We start from the raw sequence: 20,586 nt of genomic DNA, 5'->3' as shown, positions 1-20,586 counted from the left end.
TTAGTTTCACTGGAATTTATGGTACTTATAGTGAGCTCTACTGTTGTCTCAAATCAGCAACAAAAGTCACTAAAGGGAAGGTTCAACATTGAAGTGATGTTTTTACTCCAAGTCCATCAATCACATGCAGGAATGAGCGGAAAAAGGGAAAAAGGTCCATGCCATTCGTGGTGGGCTGCCTCCTATGGAGATTTGGCTGTTTATAGGCATTGTTTTAAAAATTCTCGCCTAACACTTTCTAGGCTCAGCAGCTAACCACCGTCTTAATTAATTTCTAGATGTTTGACAATTAAGAAATGGTGTCTAGGTGTGCTTAGGCATTAGTCTCGCCCTCCTAGACCCACATAGGTCACGATTCTCACTTAGACAGAAAATACATAACTTTTAGTTTGCATTTTATTTACTTTTAAATAAATTGTAATAGACTTATTGAATACTTAGATGAATACATATTATATGCTTGTTCTCCATGTTTTTATTATGTTCTAATACTTTTAATCTATATACCATTCTATTTTGCAGTTTAGTATCCCAATCAAATTATGTATTTTTTTAGTATAATTAGACACTTATTTATGCGATTTATAATGAATTTACTTAAATCGACCTAGTTCACCTAGGCTCCTGCCTAAATCCCACCTAACCGTTTAGGCACTAAGTCCCAACCCGCCGTCTGACAAGCACCTAGTGTCTTCTAGAACCCTTCCTATAGGCACCCACCTCTCTCTCTCTCTCTCTCTCGATCGATCGAAAGTGTAGTGGGGGTGGCTAGTAATGGAGTACCTCATCTGATAGCAAAGGTCACTTAGATGTGCTTGTGCCAAACCCATTAATATAAACCATCTTCATCTCTTAGAATGGGCTACAGAGACTTGCAGAAAAAGCCACCAAAGATCATCAAACAAGTGTAAGATAGTGTACGTCGCCCACACAATTCCCTAAGTTTGTGGTTGTGCGGTTGCTTCTCATATTTTCCATCCCCCACCTTTCCACAAGTTTCTATATATTTGACACATACAAAACATTCAAATGAACGGTGCTTGGCTCTTGAACAATAAATTACAAACTAACGCGTATACTGAACTGACTAACTAAAAATTCAACAAGAGAAGTTCAAGAACACATGCTAAATTGTGATGTGTTTGTGAAAAAAAATCTGCTTCATACATATGCATGTATCATTTTCCTGAATTTCAAAATGAATAGAAACCTATAAATAGAGTAAAGACCGTGTATGCTTTGACCTTTGACCACCCAAATGGATGGGGAGAGAGAGAGAGAGAGAGAGAGAGAGAGAGAGAGAGAGAGAGTGAGTGACGTGAGGTGTGTGTCATAAGTAACTTCTGTGTGGGGGTGGTCCAAACTCTATCCCTCCAATATGAAGTATGGGCCATTTAATTAACACAATTTTATTTTTTAATAAACGATGTTATCTATATTAAAAGGGAGGAAGTGAGTTTAGCCTAATAATAGGCTAGCAATAATGTGATTTAGATTCGTCTTTGGTGAGAATTGAATCTAGAACCTCTCACTTACAAATGAAAATGAATACTACTATATCATAGTATTAAATGGCTACACAATTTCAACTTATGCGATTGGAAATTATTTACGGGTGCTGTCGCTGAATACATTTTTGTTGATAAACGATTTTGTTGGACGTGTTCCTGAAAAAGTACATAATAAAAAAAAAAAATCAGCAAAATAGGTTCTTTTATGACCTAAAACCGCTTTTTACTTTTTCTTCGAGATGTATGTTAATATTTATAGTATTTAGGCCTCTTGAAAGTAAGTCTAGGTTGAACTTGTTGACAATTATAATATTTGTGGCCTAACAATATGAAAACACTTGCAACCATTCTAAAGGCATGGCTAACAAATCTGTAGTCTAAAGATGTCGGTTATGAGATTTTAGAGGTCCTGTACGAGACTCAAACGGAGGCCTTTACCTTGTATAAAATTTTGATTGCTACATTTCTTTTGTATCTAATAATTTTTCTTATTATGTATAAATTGATATAAAGCCAAAAAAATTTAAAAAAATAAAAAAATGAAGTACAGTGTGGTGTTTATGCACCTCTCCGCAATCTCCTATGTTTTTTGTTCGAAACTCCCTTGTAAATATAAAAGCATGGTGTGATGGCTATATACTTGTCATGTCACCGTACAAATACTATAACCATTAATGCTCTTCATTATCATCTAGAATTTATGTTAAATGACTCACTGGTTATGATATTGATAGCATCTTATAGGTTGATTGTTGTTAGATTAGTTAAAATTTCGAGATTCATGTCTTAAACAATTAAACCATAATCTAACGGCGGGTATGAGCAAAGTTGTATTATAATTTTCTTTTGATATATGGATGACTAAAGTCTTCGAATGATGAAAATTTTAATTATATGACCTTTAAAGTGTGACCAAAAGAATAAACGATTCTTGTTATTACATATATTCTATTAAATGAAGTCATATAAGCAAGGGAGCTTATTATTTTAAACATTTAAGAATTTTAATTTATTATGATATTCCTAATTATATATTTATAAGAAAAAGTTATGTTTTAATGAAAGATTTTTCTTTTTTTTTAATAAACAGTGGAAGAAATTAAACTACAAATATTTAAAAAGAGAAAACAAATAGTGTAGCACAAAAAGGCTCCAAAGTGGTTACCCGAGGAGTCGAACTCGTGCCCAGGTGAATGACAAATCCAGCGCTTGACAACTTCACTAAGAAAACACTGTGATTATGTCCACGCTTTGCACCCTCTCAGGTTCGGCCCTGTTAAAGATTGTGGATAAAAAGAAATTTTTCATTGCCTAAGGAATATGAATGATACATCTCGTGTTATTATATAATTGAAAAAAAAATTATTTTTTAAGTTGATAATTTTTTAATACAAGTATCTCACTACTTATTACCACCCCTTCCTATACACTAAAAATTCTCTTGCGGATAAAGTTTAACTTCTTCACAAATTATAATTATAATTCTTTTTGGTGCGAAAGCCTCCCTCCATAGGGGAAAAAGGGGAAACGATTGCATTGGTGTCCTCCAAATATCTGTGAATGATGCATGTGGATGTGGGTACATGCCTATATAACTAAATTTTTAGCTATAAGTATAGACCTGACCTCTATTAAATAAAATATATTTTATATAAAAAAAAAAGTAAATGAAATATATATATATATATATATAAATAGAAAGTGTTATTAGCACTCCAAAAATCTCTTTCTACACTTCTTACAAGTGTATTTTTCTTTCCAAATATAGTAAGTTTGAAGTGTAGAATGAAATTTTTTTAAGTGCTAATAACAATTATCATTTATATATATGCGCATAAAATAAAAATATATATGTGTGTATAAGATAACCTATGTTATACCACCTCTCTCTTCTTTTTTTTTTTTTTTTTTTTTTTTTTGTGAGAAACATGTTAGACCACTTTGGGTCTTCCCCAAAACTACTACATGATGACAAACTATGGAAATAGATTCTCTCCGGATCCTTTCCTTCTAATCCACCAAGTCTGAAGATCCGTGTCATTGAAATTTGATCCAACGTCTACAAATAGAGGCTCACTTTAAAAGTTATAATAACTTTAGCCGTTAAATCAAATTTTAGTAGTCCGGATCTCTGGACTTGGTGGATTATGAGGAAATGATCCAAAGAAGATCCATTTCTGACAAGCTATACCAATTGTCAAGTCAAACAATCAAATTTGTTTTAATTAATGAATTAAAAAGGGAAATGATTTTGATATACTTTTCTCTCTCTTTGGATTAATATATAACTTTTTTTAGATGAAACAATAACTATTTTATTGTAATACTAAGAAGGGAACTGTTATTAATATTCCAAAAATTTCATTTTATACTCCACACAAGTGTATTTTTCTTCTAATTATGGATGACACACCCTGTCCCGAAAAGTCCACTTAGACTCCGAATCTAGCTGTGCTGGCTGACACCAGGAGGGTGACAAAGCCATAAAGTGAAGTGATGTGGAAAATGTGAATAAATTTAAACCTAAAAGTGCCTAAATATAAGAGTGCGCATGTGAGCAGGAACGAACCCATTTCACACGTGATGTTAGAGCATAAGTAAAGTACAATGCGGTAGGATAAGAATTATACCATCAAAGATAGCTACCTATACCAAGATTTGCCAAGAATCCTCGTCAACACGAAAGCTCGGCACTAAAACCTAGAGGGACGAAAAACAAGGGTGAGTGGGCCTAAAAACAAGCTTTGTAAAAACCTTTTCAAAAACATAATAACCCATCACTGTAAAACAAGTATAGTTTCCAAAATATACATACTACGTATAATAAGAAAATACTTATTGTAGCATGCAATATCTCAAGAATTAAATACAACACAATATTTCGTAAGTAAACACATGACGTCCGTAATCACATAATCTCGCATAAGCAAACATATCATATTGAATGGTCATCGACATATGCTGACACACGAGTTCATGCAAAGATATTATGACATGAACATGAACAAGTGTAACAATAATATACGTTCTAGTACTTCAATCACGTGAAGACTGGCGCTATGCACAACACATACTAGTCCTAATTGCCTATAGCAATCTAGGACAGGACTGGCACCTACAATGGATCCAAAGTGAGTGTACGGTGTGATGTGCACATACACGTGAAAGACTGCCCTTGGTCCGAGCGAGTACTAACACTAGTGCAACAATGATGAGCAAATAACTTAAATACGATCACACAACAGTAAATCGATAATTCACATCGACATAATAGTAATAAATAAAGGGGCTTTTAGATCTAGATCCAAAAACATAGATGGTTTTTAGGAGTGAGTCCAGTTATCTAATTACATGTTTTTATTTTTTTTATACTCATTTTATATTTTTTTAAAATATTAAAAATCAATTAAAAATCTTCTAATATTATGCATTTTTCAACTCCAAAAAATCTAATTAATATCTTACAACAACAAAAACTAATATACTAACATAAATTATCTACAAAACATTCTACCTTAACTCAAGTAACAAATATATGAATATATATTATTCCTATAAGAGAGATATGAAACATAGCTAAAAGGTAGGAAAAAACATAATATACCTATAAGCAAGACACATTAATTTATGACACGTTGATTATAAAAAAGAATCTGTCATATAGATACATAAAATAATTAACTCAAGTAACAAATTTATGAATATATATTATACCTACAAGAGAGATATGAAACCTAACTAAAAAGTAGGAAAAAACATAATATACCTACAAGCAAGACACATTAATTTGTGACACGTTAATTATAAAAAAGAATCTGTCATATAGATACATAAAAATAATTAACCTGTGATATAGGTTGATTATAAAAATTAAAAATAAAATCTATAAATGGGGTTTAAAGCAGGAGGAAGAACAAGAAATAATAATAATAAAATAAAAAAAAGAAATAATCAAATAGATAATTTGAAGAAATAATAAATCTTATCATTGAATAGATAATTATTGATAATAAAATAATTAAATTTAAGGAATTTGACCTATTTTAATAAATTGGACTATTCCTACTATTGGCTAAAAAAATTGGACTTATATCAAGTTTTCCCATAAATAAAATATGAATCATGGCCGTAATTAAAATCCCATAAAAGTACGCATACCTGTGCATCCCGTAGGATTTAGGATAATTTCGTAATTTTCGTTATTTCGCTAATTCTTACAAACATTAGTCTAATCTAGGCATACGCTAGAAATTCTTTTTCAAATGTATAAATGGAAACTAAATAAATATATAATATTTAAAAGTAAAGACCCACTCACAAATACTTGCGAGGACATAGCTGTTCGAGCTAGGATAGCCGGAGTCTCCGATAGTAATCACATCTAAGCATAATATTGGGACCCATTAGTAAAACTCATCTTAAATGACTAAATTCGGAAAAACGAAGTGCGGATTCGGAATCAGAGCATCGAAATACATTAAGAGGGGTCTCAGGTACATTTTATAAAATGTCAACGATCAACCCTAAAAGTCAATCGAGACGCCCCGGTGATCAACCACATTAAAACTTTGGAATTTCACTAAACAGATGTCAAAATGGACTCGGGACATTGAATTCGCCTAGGAGGGTTTCCGAGAAAATTTCAAAAAAGTCAACTAATGGTGAACAGTTAACTTTAACGAAATATTCCTTTCTCAGATGGAATATTCTGTTAAAGCTAACTAGAAGGTTAACAGAATATTCCAAGGGAATATTTCCTCCAAATTAGAAATGGATTCGGGTTGGTCTGGCCCATAGATCTGGGGCGGGGTTGCTGAGTTGGGCCTGGCCTACATGCGTTGGATTGGGTTGATCGACCAAGGGTTATTGGATTAGGCCCAGCAACTGGGTTGGGCCAGTTTTGGGTTGTGGATCTGGTCGACCCAGTTTCATGCCATGGGTCAGTCGGATTCCACGAAGAAGAAAGCTAGAGCTTCCCAAGCTCCGATCATGACTAAATCTTAACCAAAACTAATCATTCTATATACCAAAATGAAGCCCATGGAACAAGGATTTGAAATATACCATTAGTTTCCTCAACTGTGGTCGGAGTTGGCCGAAAAAGGGCTCGAAGCTACCAGATTCCTCGTCGGAAAACTAGGGAAATTCCCCCGTGCCATTTCTGCATCAAAACTTCACCCATTCATGCATTTAGGCTCAGCAATCACATCAGAACATCAAAAGGGAGAGAAAGAAGGTGTCTGCAAGGCTTACCTAGTCCTGGATCATAAAGAACTCGCCAGAATAATTATGGGAACAATGATGGTTCCACGGTGCAGGGAAAGAGAATAAAGGATTAAAGATGGAGAGGTCTCGAGGGTGGTGAGGTCGCCGGAGAATGAACCACAGTGGTGGAGGTCACGGTGATGTGTTTTGCTCGGAGAAATGAAGTGCTCTCGAGGAAGAGACAAGGAGCGTGAGAGGGAGAAACAGAGAGATCTAGATAGAGAGAATTGGGAAGAACAACCCAGAAATGTGGGAGGTTGCCACGTGTCAGCTAAGGAGTGGTCCTAAGTGGAAAATATCTTTACTTGGAAAATTACCAAAATACCTTTACGTTTTGAATTCCGTAATATCCTCGTTTTTGCTCCAAATTCAAATTCGCTTGTGCCCACGCGTTCGTAGCGATGAATGCTACAAGGATACGCCAAGGAAATGAATCTTACATGACACGACAAGATGGTCAAGAAAAGTCAACGTTTTTGCCTCGAAGGGCATTTTCGTCAGTTCATGCCTTTAAAATGAATAAAATAGTAAAAGTAGGGACGGTTTGTCACGTTGGAAACTTTGGAGTGCCATATGAGAATTTTGGAGTACTAATAACAATTTCCTATTAAGAATTCATATAAATATTATAAAGTACATTCAACATAACATTTAAAAGGTCCTTAATCTAAAGGAAATTTAACTAAACATGAACGACTAATTTGACCAAAGCTACTGTATTGGTGGATTTGAGGGCGAGACAGACCTCAGAATAAGCAAAGGAATGCATCCAATTATTGAAATCTTCCACACTCAAACTCAGGGGATTGAGATAGTACTTCAAAACCGAAGGAACTCCATTCCTGATGAAAATGTCAAGCACTCAATGAATTGGAATATAAGAATCTCTACACGAAATCTTGAACACAACGGACAGAATGATACTATTTGACAATGAGCAGACCTAACTTCAAAGAGGAACAGATAGCAAACCAACTAGTTTTATACCAATCTGAATTTTATGCGCAACAATATGAACATAGATACAAATTTTAACAAAGTAGACCTAAGAGAAGCTGATTAACACACCAACACAAAATTAAAATATTCAATCAGAGAGATTCACAATAATCTCACCAAAGAGACACTATTGACGGAAATACTGAGACGAAAACTAGATAAGTAGCAATCCATGACAAGATGAAGGAGGAAGGCTAGAAAAATGGAAGAAGGTTTGCCACCAGCCCCGCATCAAAATAAGGGAACAACGGCTATAGGATTTGTAGATTTAAGATTTGATAAGAGGGAGGAAAGAAATGAGATAACCCTTCTTGAGTAAATTAAAAGAGTACTAAGAAACGAGAATAAACTGAATTATCTTCATTAAAAAAAAAATACAAATAGAATAGGATGATGGGCAAGCCAAAATTCAATTCATCTGCCTCAAAGTTGGGGGTTAACTATTTTCGATACACATTATTTCATTTTCCTGCTTTGGTTGTTTCTCAACCAATTTAGTTATTCTTTATTTTTGCCCACTATATTTTATTTGTTTCAAAAATTGGGAAATTGACCCACACGCTTGCAAATAAATCAATGCCTCGTGCCACCCACTTCTATGGCACCACCTTCACATGCATTTGCTCACCTCCTTCTTACTCTAAGAACATCTCCATCCATTCCCGATTGCCCTTGCCCCTGTAATTGTCTTTACCCTCCACAAACAGGTGGAGATGATCTTAGCACTCTTAACTCCATGTCACCGACTCCGAGTCACACACTAATAACTGCATTTTTTAGGGGCCTTTAGATATAGGCAGTGGTGAAGTCAAGAAGTGTTGGGTAGAAGAGAAACTTAAGAGGGTAAAAGGTTTCAAAAAAATGTAAATGATCAAATTCTTTTAGATAATAAATAATATTAATGTGGTTCATAATTTATCAAGACACACAAGTTATAATTATTGCTAGCGAGATTTTATGCCATAATTACTACTCGTTCGATAGCCTTAAGGGAAGGGGGCATTGCGGTGACGTCATCACTTTGATCATAATATATGGTCTCGTTTGGTCTAGAAGAATAAAATTTATATGTTTGTCCATTCAAATCCAATCTTAGAATCCAAACGAGGCCTATATTTTGTACAAGCAACTCTAGTGTGGTATGCCAAATGTGAAAGTAGTAAACATTATCATACCAATTTGCGTTTTTTTGCAAACATATCCACCTAATAAATGCAACAACCCGTCCCTAATTTTACGATTTTATTAATTTTAAAAGAGTGAATTGATGAAAATGCCCTTAGTGGTGAGATTGTTGATTTTCGTTGACTGTCATTTCGTGATGTGTACGAGCTACTATTTTACCGTATTCTCAAAATTCTTGACGATACGAACGTGTAGGCGCAAGCAGAATCGAAATCAGAATTACTATAGAAGTTTTATGGAACTACGAATTTGAAAAATACTTTTGTAAAAACTACTATTTTATATTTTATATATTTCTCATAATTATTATATTATTATACTATTATTTTAATAATTTTTTGTGAAATATTTTATTATTTTAATAATTTATTTGGCCCGTGGGCCCACACATCACTTAACTCTCCTCTCCTCTCATGCACGTGTTCCTTTTTCCCTCACTTCATCTCTCTTTCTCTCGGACTCCCACCTATTCTCTCTAAGGAAATCCGGCAAAAACCCGATACCACCACCACCACATATCGCGGCTTCGGCAAACACGACCACACCACCACCTTCACTAATCCTTCTCCTAGAATCGAGGTCAAACCCATGAACTCACTCCGTTTTCGACGCCCTGATTTGAAACCTGCTCCGTTTTTTCAAATTTACTCGTTTTAGGTCCCAATATTATGCTTACATGTGATAATAATTAGAGACTCCGACTTTTCTAGCTCGAACGAATGTGACATCGCAAGTAACTGTGAGTGGGTCTTTGTTTTTATATATTTATTTAGTTTTCATATATATATATATATATATATATATATATTATAAAGAATTTTCTACGTATGCCTAGATTAGATTAACGTTTTTAAGAATGAGCGAAATAATGAAATTTACAAAATTATGTTAAATCCTACGGGATGCACAGGGATGCGTGTTATTATGGGATTTTTCTTATGGCTATGATTAATATTTTATTGAATAATATTATGTCGACTAGAATTATCGATTTATCGTTGTATGATCATATTTATGCTATTTGCTCTTCGTGTGCTAGACTAGTGTTAGTACTCGTCCAAACCAGGGCCAGTCTTCACATGTATGTTTACATCGCACCGTACGCTGACTTTGGATCCATTGTAGGTGACAATCATGTCCTAGAGTGCTATAGGCAATTAGAACTTGTATGTGATGTACATAGCGCCAGTCTTTACGTGATTGTAGTATTAGAGAGTAAATCATTATTACACCCGATCACGTTCATGTCAGAATATTTCTGCATGAGCTCGTGTGTCAACATATGTCAATGAGCACTCGATATGATATGTTCTTTTATGCGAGATATTGTGATTGCCAGATATTATTTGTTTTATATGCAAAAAATGGTGGATCATTGCATTTTTGTGATATCATTGTTTACGGTAAGTATTTTCATACTATACATAGTATGCTATATTTGGAAACTATACTTGTTTTACGGCGAAGGGTTATACGTTTTTGAAAAAGTTTTTGCATAGCTTGATTTTTAGGCCCACTCACCCTTGTTTTTCACCCCTCCAGGTTTTAGTGGCAAAGCTTCTGTGTTGACGAGGATTCTTGGCAAATCTTGGTATAGGTGATTACCTTCAATGGTGTAATTATTATCATACGCTTACTGTACTTTACTTGTGCTTTGACATCATGTGTTAATTGGGGTTTATCCCACTCACATGCGCACTCTTGCATTTAGGCACTTTTAGGTTTAAATTCACTTACATTTTTCACATTACTACACTTTATGGCTTCATCACCTTCTTGATGTCAGCCATCACAGCTCAATTCAGAATCCAGATGGACATTCCGGATCGGAGTGTGTCAATAAAAATGAAATTTTCTTTTCCAGATAAAAACTGCAACTTAGGGGGTTTAGCCTCTCATGTTCACAAAAAGAGAAATAAAATTGAATTTAAACATAACGAACAAAGGATTGATTACACCTAGAACGCCCAATGAATCCACTTGAATTTCTGCGCGTCTAAGCTCCTCTTTTCTCTTCTCCTTGCTGCGGCAGATTGGTTGTGGTTGGTTTTTGGATGTGTTTCGGGGTTATAGATGGATTTAGGGAGGTAAAGGTGTGCGGCAAGGTTGGTGAATGGTGTGGAATGGTGTGGAATAGAGTGGGGAGTGGGGGAAGGTGCGGCTGTCCAGAAAAATGGGATATGGTGCTGCGGCTGTTTAAGAAAAAGGGTGAATGGTTGGCTGCGGATTGGTGTGGTGGCAGCACGGCAATAATGGGAGGCTAATGATTATGCAATATGGGTGATAATGGCTACGGCAGCATGGAGAAAAAGGTGAATGGGAGGTTGTGGCTGTGATCTTTTTTTGTATGAAGGCTGAATCAATTATGGGATTGGGCGGTGAATGGCTTAGAGAGAAATTAGGTTGTGACGGCTAGTGAATTAGGGTGAATAGATGCGGCTATTAGGGTCAATGGTAACAATGGGGTCCATGATAGAATAATCACGGCTTAGATCTTCTTTTTTGGTTTATTAGGGTAGATGATAAATGGGGGGAGGCCACGGCTTTTAGTGGAAAAAAGGGATAGATTCTTGCGGCTGCTAGGTTATTTGGTGGCTGAAAAATATGAAAAGTAATAATGAGAGGTCCCTAAGGTGCGGCTAGGTGGTGGAAAACCTAGGGTTTAAGAAAATCAAACCCTAATTTATTTTGGTGAATTAGAATTAAGTTAAAAGCTTCTAGAATTAGGAAATAAAATCAGAAATTAAAAGGGATGGTTGCAAGGTGCGGCTAGGGTTATGGTTTTGTGTCCTAAAATGCATACAAGGCCGTCAAAGTGGCTAAAAAATACGGACGTTTAAGTTTAGGAAAGGTTACCAAAATGGGAAACTTAGGGTTAACTTTCCTTCTTCAAATAGGAAACCTTGTTTGAGTAGGATTCCTCGTTTTGGTAAGAATTCATCGTTGGAGTACGAATTCGTCGTTTCTTCAAGTCTTCAACTCATTCATTCCTCTTTCGCTCCAAAAGACTCCAATTTGCATCTTCTTGCACACTTTGGCCTTATAATCTGAAAATACACAAAAGTAGCCTTAAACACTAAAATAGCTAAGTAAACACAACATAAAGGCACGAGAACAAGCTAATTAAGTCGCATGAATATGCTCCTATCACATTTAGGCACTTTTAGGTTTAAATTCACTTACATTTTTCACATTACTACACTTTATGGCTTCATCACCTTCTTGATGTCAGCCATCACAGCTCAATTCAGAATCCAGATGGACATTCCGGATCGGAGTGTGTCAATAAAAATGAAATTTTCTTTTCCAGATAAAAACTGCAACTTTAACCAATGGTTGATGCGTCAACCCCCTTCAAGCATCAAATTTTAACAAAAGATGCACTCTTTCGAAAATGGCAACTAAATTTGCCTAAAAATCTACGATTTTGAGGACCCATCTGACTCCCACAATGAAATAAGCAGCAAAAATGAAGGATTAGGCTGGTGAAAAGGTAGTCTAAATCAAAGATCAAATTGCAATAACAATCAGGTAAATAATGCATCAAGATTCAATTCTTTAAATTCCAATCAAGGACAAACATATCCACCTACTCATCAATTATCATATGATTCATATTAATAATCAATAACCAATACCTATATTACGCTACAATTCTTATGTCAATTAAGCAAAAAATTATATTAAATTACAAGTTAATATAAATTTACGCTATAATTATTATGTCAATTAAGCAATAATCAAGACCTATATCAACTCTGTTGGGATGGAAAATATTAGTGGAAGATGGCTGCTGAGAGTTGAATGCTGCACTTGCAGCCAATGGGAGAATAGAACAGAGAGAAGGCAGAAGGCAGTGGAGTGGGGTGGGAATTGGGGAAAGTGAATGTGTGAGGGTTACTAACTTAATGGGGGACGAGTGGTCCCCTTTTGTTGTTATTTTTTTTTATTTTTTATTTTTTATTTTTGTATTTTTTTACGGTTAATTTCAGTTTATTATCTTAAATTTTTTTATTTTTTTTCAACATTTCATACATCAAGTTTTTTTTCGTCACAGTCTAGTACTTCAAGTCATAATTTTGGACCACTTTCATACATCTGTTAAATTTTCTGTAGAACCTCCGTTAACTGATGATGTAATACCCACATGGACAGTAATTGAGTGCCACTTATCAATTTAGCACCACGTGAACATTTTAAAAATTAAAAATTAAAAATTAAAAACTAGGGTAAAACTCAGTTTACTGCCCTAAAATTTATTGGTTTTCAACATTTCATATATTAAGTTTTTTTCATCCAAGTCTGGTACCTGGATGTATGAAATGTTGAAAATCAAGAAACTTCAGAGTAGTAAACTGAGATAACCCATTTTTTTTTTAGAGAAAATTAGAATTAGATGCCTCATTTTAGACTTTGTAGACTAAACATTTATATTTTTTGAGTTTTTTATTAAGCTTTTGAAATATTTGATTAAGATACTCAGACTTGAACTACTTCAGATTAAATGAAATTAATTTACATTTAAATATCTGCTATATATTTTAAATAATTTCAACTATATTTAAATCTAAAAATTTAAACTTTTCGAATCTAAATGTACACCCACGCCAAATGGAAACGTACCAACATTAAATGAAAACATACCAACATCAAACGAAAATGTACCAACCCCGAATTAAAACGTACCCAATTATAAACTATATTAAAATGAATATTCATCTTTTTGGAATGTTTAAAAATATGTCTGATTCATACACAATGCTCTAGATAGTCTTGTTTTTTGGTAGATAAGTCTCTGGAATAACTTTTAGTTGATCAGAGATAAATCCTTATTATTGTAAATAATGCTAAATAACAACAATAAATCATATAATTTTGAATTAACAAAAAAATTATTGCCCGTTAATTAATGACTCTTTCTATATAAAAAAATAATAATTTAAGTAATTTAAACTTTTACATTGTTAACGACTCTTTCTATAATTATTAATTAAAGTAATGCCTCATTATTAGGACAAAAAGTAATAAAACTTATGTTTTGAAAACAAACATACCAAAAATTCAAATGTACCAAGAAGCCAAATGGACTAAAAATTCAAATGTACCAAGTAACTAAATATACTATTATAATCAAACGTACCGATATAACCAAACGTACCTAACAACAAGTTTTAGTACATTCTATTTAATTTACTAAAATAAATATTTTAATAAAAATTAAAAAAAAAAATCTTAAATCATCCTAATAAGTGATGCATAAAAATAGGAGGAAAAAAGGGAATACTAATGTGAATAGACTTCTAATGAAATAAAATTAAAGTACCAAAATTGTAGGGAAAATGTTTAATCAAATTTGCAAAAGAAATAGATGTTTAGTCTATGATATTTAAAAACAAAGCATCTATATCAAAACGTCTCTTTTTTTTTTTATAACTTTTTATGCCCAAACGACGTTGTCCACACTCCACCGTCTATTTTTCTTTTTTTTTTTTTTTTTTTTTTTTAAAAGACAAACGACGCCATTCATTCTCTTCGTACTAGGATTTGGAATTTTTTTTTTTTTTTAAATAACAAAACACAACAGTTACTAAATCTTTTTCAAAATACAACATTACACCAAATATCATTAATGTTAAATTTTTAATCAACCAATATTTTTTTTTAACAAGCCAACAATTCATTGCCTAGAAGATATATAACATCCCACATTGTCCAGAGGAGTGGATCATGTAAGCCTTATATGTATATTCTTATATCTACCTAGCACGAGACCTTTTGGGAGCTCACTGGCTTCGGGTTCCATCGGAACTCCGAAGTTAAGCGAGTTTGGACGAGAGCATTCACAGGATGGGTGACCCACTGCGAAATTCTCGTGAGTTCTCAGAAACAAAACCGTGAGGGTATGGTTGGGGCCCAAAGCGGACAATATCGTGCTACGCTGGAGTCGAGCCCGGGATGTGACAATATAGGGGAATAATGAAATTAAAAAATTATTAATGTAATGGAGAAATTATAATAAAAAAAATAAAAGAAGTTTTTTATTTTTTATTTTTTATGTTTTGTTGAATATAAAACATCAGTATCTTCCTACATAGTAGCACCACTAAAAATGTCACAAATCAAAACCCAAGTGTACCATAGACAGTACCAACTTTTTGGTACATTTAAACTGAAATGTACCATAGACGTATCAAACTCAAACTAATAACATTGGGTCAAAAACTAAATTTACGAAATTGATTAAAAAAAAATGATGGACATACTGTGAACTCCTTTTGGACAAAAAATATTTCAGAGAAACACAGAAAATATTTTGTCCGAAATATATTATTGAAAAAGATATAATTGTGGTGATTAAATCAATCACCAAAAATCAATAACCATGAAATTAGGAAGAAAAACCTCTAACAACTAAATGAAAAAATTGAGATATTAATATAGGACATTTTGATTTAAAAATGTCACGTCCTAGACCCGGGGTCAATAAAATGATTCAACCACGCACTTGGTGTGCGAGCAAAAAATGAATAGAAAAGAAAAATGAACTTCTCATTACAAATAATTGCATCATATAATTATAAAATATGGGTACTCACAATCTACTCTCCTTAAAAAATTTCGTCCTCAAAATGTCAATCAAAACCTACAAGACAAACTAAGATTACAAGTCCAAGGGTATCTAATCCCTCGCAACTCTGATAACATTTTGTCACTCCCCGGACACAGGGTCAGTGAAAAAATTCAACCCCACATGCGCTGTGATAGGAGCATATTCATGCGACTTAAATGGCTTGTTCTCGTGCATTTACGTTATGTTTCTTTAGTTATTTTAGTCCTTTAAGCTATTTTCGTGTGTTTGTAGGTCCAAAGGGCTAAAGGAGCAAAAAGATGCATTTTGGAGACTTTTGGAGCACTTTTGGGCTAAGGATGGATAGCTTATGCTTGGCGCCAAAATGTTGGACGAAATTGAAGACCAAAGTGTTGGAACTTTGTTCCCTTTAGTTTTAGGACATTTAAACCTTTCCAATTCCCTTATGCCGTGCATCTCCACCTTTCTCCCAAAACCATAACATGCATTCATTATTCATTCCCTCACATGCTCCCATTACTTATCATAATCACATATCATATCACTTATCATTCACCACTTATCATTCATCACTTATCATTCACCACTTATCACTTATCATATCATTCACCACTTATCATTCATCACTTATCATTCACCACTTATCACTTATCATATCATTCACCACTTATCATTCATCAAACACATGCATTCACATGTTTTCACAATCTGCCATCATTCCAACCAAAACCGTGCACATGCTATCACCATACATGCACTTGTTCCTCCATCATTCCATCCTTTAAAACATTGTACATGCACTTTAATCATTCAACACATGCATTCACTTCATCATTGCAGCCACACATTCACCCACATGCTATCCCATTTCAGATTGCATTTCCATCATATTCACATGCATTTTCAGATTGTCCCCTTGCACATGCAGCCACTTATTCAAAGCACATGCATTTCCACCCTTTAATCACATGCATAAAGCAGCCACATGCATCTCCCATCACCATTTCAGATTTCTAGCATTTGCACATGCAACCTAGCTGTCATGTTCCCTCTCCCATCCATCCATCTCCCTATAAAAACCATACACACTTCATTCATTCTCATTCACTCTTCCATATTCCAGAAATTCGTCAAAACCTCTCCACACCCTTGCAGCAGCCACCAAAACACTTTTCTCCTCCATTGCAGCCACTCCAACCACTCCCCAAACCATTCACACCATCAAACTATCCTTAGACCTTGTGCTACAACGAAGAGGAAGATAAGAGGGCCTAAACGTTCATACAATTCAAGTTTGAGTTGTTGGAATGTTTAGGTGTTTCTTTGATTTCAATGTTTAATTTCAATACTCTTTGTTTTGTACGAATGAGGAATGGAAGAGAAGAGGGCCTAAACGTTCATACAATTCAAGTTTGAGTTGTTGGAATGTTTAGGTGTTTCTTTGATTCCAATGTTTAAATTCAACTAAACCCCCCTTGGCTAGGGGGGGGATTCGAAATATATGTTTATGCTTGCATTTTGATTTGATTACTTCTAATTGCGTTTCATAAGTTGTGGATTCAATTTGTTTAACCGTTTGATTGATAACTTATTTATGTATGTTTATTGAGAATGCGCGCTTAATTTTCATGCATGAATATGACGCTAGAATATAAGTGAGTTTCACCTAATCGTTATGAGCTTATATTCACAAGTAGTGGAGGTTGCTTATAAACAATCGCGTTAAACGAATTCTTGGCATAAGTTTCATGCAATCCATAGTAACGAATGCCTCGTCAACACTTATAATTTTCATAGAGCGTAATGATTCTTGCTTGTATCTCTTCTATGCATTCATGTTGAGGACTTGTGGGGAATGTTTTGAATTGTTGTATGCGCTAACCCATCCAATTCAATAACGTTAGGAAGATTTGAAGGTTAATTAGTGCATCACGATTAACCCGGGGTGTTGAGTTTCATGGTTTATTGAAATGCAATTGGAAATCATTTTATTATGCAAGTATAACATGTATGGAGATGAACCCCTTAGCCATTCTATCATCCATTCATTCCATTCCATCAAATTCGTTTTACAATCTGTTTAGTTTATTAACTTGTTTTGTTATTTCAATTCTCGTCAATTTAAAACCCCCCCTTTACTTTCTTGTGTTTAGAATTTGTTTAGTTTATGTTTTAAAGTGTTTTGATTCAATTTTATTTCCCAATTTCGTCCAAATTCACCAAAGTGCTCAAAACTGCCCAGAAAGTGATTTTAAGGCAGTTTTGAGTGTTTTGGGTGATGTTTGAGTCTTTTGGTTTGTTTTAATGTTTTAAGTGTTTAGTTTTACATTCTTTGAGTTAGTTTAGTGTTTTATATTGTGTTTTTACGTTCTTGAGTCAAGTTATTACTTAATTTCGTCCAAATTTGTGTTTGTGCTCAAATCTGCCCAGAAAGTGGTTTTTAGGCAGATTTGAGTGTGTTTGTGTTGTTTTGAGTCTTTTGGTTTGTCTTAGTGTTTTAAAGTTTAGCTTTGCATTCTTTGAGTCTAGTACAGTGTTTCATATTGTTATTTTACGTTTTTGAGTCAAATCCAAGTGGTTAACAATCCCTCCTAATCCCCGGTCTAGAACGATCCCTACTTATACATATACTACAATTTGACGAAAAGAGGGTTTAATTTGTGTGCGTATAAATTCACGCATCAAATTTTGGCGCCGTTGCCGGGGATTAGAAAATTTGCTAATCCCTTGGATTGTTTTATTTTCGTTTGTTTTTATTTTTCCAGATTCTTAATTTTGTTTTGTATCTTGTTTTAGGTACTAGTTCATGACTCGGAGTTCTCATCCGATTCGTGAACATATCCTGGAGTGATTGGGTTCTTCGTCCGGCTGTAAGACGTAAAAGAAAGCGCTACTTGGGAGGCAACCCAATGCAAAAAAAAAAAAAAAAAAAAAAAAAAAAAAAAAAAGAATAAAAAAAAAAATTTCATATATTAAATAAAATACTAAACATGGAGAAAGGTGGTGCTTCACAAAGGTTGTTTACGTGAAGCCCCACTACGAGGCATCGAAGCGGAAGGCTTTGAAGCGGAAGGCATCGAAGCGGAAGGCATCGGAGCGGAAAGCATCGGAGCGGGAGGCATCAGAGCGGAAGGCATCGGAGCGGGAGGCATCGGAGCTAGAGCATTCCAGGCCTCAATACTTGGCCAAGCGCTGGATGAGCCAGGAAAAAGGTGCCTCTGGAGGAAAGACGAAAACCTTTGACGGTCACTGTGAATCCGACCTTCAGACTCTTGCAGCTCATCAAGCTTCCTCTTCATGCCCGTCGAATAGTTGTTTGCAAGCACATGCAAACTTCTATTCTCGTACTTAAGTTGCTGGATCTCTTGCTTAAGACTTTCCACTTCTGCCATCAATGATTCCACCTGACGGGAGCGGGCAAGCAGGCGTTGGCCCATGTTGGACACAGAACTCGCACACTGAACACTAAGTGCGAGGGACTCTTGAACGGCCAACTCATCGGACCGTCCTGACAGCAGCCTACTATCTTTTGGAGTGAGGAGGTTCCTAGCTACTATTGTAGCTGTTGTGGCGTCCTGCATCACAGAGTCTTCACCTGAAAGAGGACCGTTAGAAGATAAAAAAGAAGGGCGCCATACATTACCTTGACGGGGCGCAACCGGATCGCTGCTGAGACTCAAATCTAAGCTAAGGTTCGATGAGTTTGCCATTTTCTTTCAAAAGTGTTCAAAGAGAAGGAGGGATGGAGTTAAATTTCAAAGGGCCGGAGTCGATTTTCAAGAATGGGAAGTGTTCAGAGTGTGTTTCTTGGCGGTGATCGATACCTCTATAAGAAGCCAAGGCGACGCGTCCTCCGATTCAAAAAGCCGGAATTTTCGGCGAAATTTAGGCGACGCTTTCTCGGCTTTTCAGAAAACGCGTTCAACTTTGTCAAAAGATTTCTGACAAAGCTGAAAACACGTGGACGCCATCATCGCAACTACACGTCTTTAGCCGACAAGCGCAAAGTTCGGCGACGCTTTCTCTGCTTTTCAGAAAACGCGTGCAGCTTTGTCAAAAGGAGCCGCATCCGCACTACCACGTGTCGTTCAGAAAGCAAAGGGGCGTCGTTCAGAAATCGAAGGGGCGCCTGCTCAGAAATCGAAGAGGCGTCGTTCTGATATCGAAGAGACATTTGTCGACAAGGGTAAAAGAATAGTACCACCATTTGATATTATCTCTATATATGTCGACCTTCGTCTTTTATGGCAAGGCAAACCTGAAGAACCATGCCCAACTCTCTCTCACCTCTGAGGGCGCACTCCCAGCAAAGCCTCTTGAAATACTCAATTTTTTCTCCCCCAAAGAAGATACCAGAAAACTGGAGTACAAATGAGGCAGAAGGAAACGGTCGATCGAAGCATGTGGAGACAACCACAACAAATACATGTGCTGCTTCGTTCACCGTTTCTTCAAAAGCAAAGGTATCTCATATCATCAAGGTCTAAAGCAAAAGTATCTCATATCATGCTCTTTCCCTGTCTTTTTCTTTGTCCTTGTTCTTACTCGCATGGCAAAGTAAAAGAAGCAATCAGCCGGCACTTGGAGTCAGTCTTCCGATCTGGAGCCAACTGCCTGGAATCTATTCCTGATTGCTTACCTAGCGTTGCTCTCGAGTAGTCATCTTCAAAGGTTGATACACTTCCGGAGAAGGGACCACTTCTGCAAAGGGGAGCGAGTAAGGCAAGTGAAAATGATACATTGAAGCATGTGGAGACAAACATAGGCTGAGTTATCCTCCAACCCTTTTCAATACGAATTGGAAAGATTGAACAAAGAAACAGACCAAAGGGGTAAGCTCAGACCTTCGGGGGAGACCAAAAGAACCATCCTGCTGCCCAGTTCAAGAAGTAGCACAAAGGAAAATCAATGATGGCCGGAAACCAGTTCAAGAGTAAGCCTGTGGAGTCACTATGATCAAAGCCTCAATGCAATTACCAAGGAGAAGAGGGAATTTACACTCCATAACCAGATTTGCGTCCCTAAACTCTTCTCTTT

Source organism: Pyrus communis, chromosome 7 (genome assembly GCF_041283825.1).
Source record: "Pyrus communis isolate YQ-2024b chromosome 7, ASM4128382v1, whole genome shotgun sequence".
Classification (NCBI taxonomy): domain Eukaryota; kingdom Viridiplantae; phylum Streptophyta; class Magnoliopsida; order Rosales; family Rosaceae; genus Pyrus; species Pyrus communis.
This window is presented reverse-complemented; position numbering follows the sequence as displayed.